This window comes from Geospiza fortis, unplaced genomic scaffold, assembly GCF_000277835.1.
Source record: "Geospiza fortis unplaced genomic scaffold, GeoFor_1.0 scaffold59, whole genome shotgun sequence".
Lineage (NCBI taxonomy): Eukaryota > Metazoa > Chordata > Aves > Passeriformes > Thraupidae > Geospiza > Geospiza fortis.
Window position 1 is genome coordinate 960,314 of NW_005054381.1, and position 824 is coordinate 961,137.

Below are 824 nucleotides of genomic sequence, written 5' to 3' on the forward strand. Positions count from 1 at the left end.
TCATATATATATATTTTATATTTTTATATATATATATATATATATATATGAGTTTTCAATCTCAATTCTTATGTTCTCCACCCATCCCTCAGAGGACTGACCAGTACATTTTAACCAGGTTTTAACCAGTATATTTTAACCAGCATATTTTTGACCAGCCTATTTTTGTACTCTACCTCCCAGTCTTTAAAATCTCTTTCCAATTTGGTCATCACTGTAGTGCTGGGGAGCAGGCAGAGCCTGAGGCAGGGATCAGTGGATGAAGTAGTCACGTTGATGGTGGTGCTGCCATGTGATGATGCAAATTTTTCTATTTTTGTTAGGAATTAGAGCCTTGATGAACCAGAGTTTAGATCAAAGATACCGTAGTTGGAACTCTGCTTATTTTGTCACCTCTTTCTGCAGAGTAACCTACTTCTGGTGCTACCTCATGTAATCAGAAGCAACCTGTGCAATTAAGAAACTGAGAGACACCTTTAGATGGCAAAGCTGTCAGATTCCTGTCTTTCCCAGTTGACTTTTATTTTCCTTAGTGCTCTTGAGGTCTCTCCGTTCCTTTCAAGAGACAATTCGTGCTCGCAGGCTCAGCAATTATTGATGGCTTCCTTTGTCAGACAAGCAGGGTATGTGAGCATGTGTGTACCACTCACAAGGTACACACCGCTGCCCTAAATGCATCATTGAACATCTTAAAATTAGAAACATAACATTCCTCACTGAAAACTCCATTTTTACAGAGATTAGTGCACCAACTCCTCATCCACACATATGAAAAGGGAAATAGCCTAAATATATATATTTTTTTCCTTGACTTTTTCTTATTC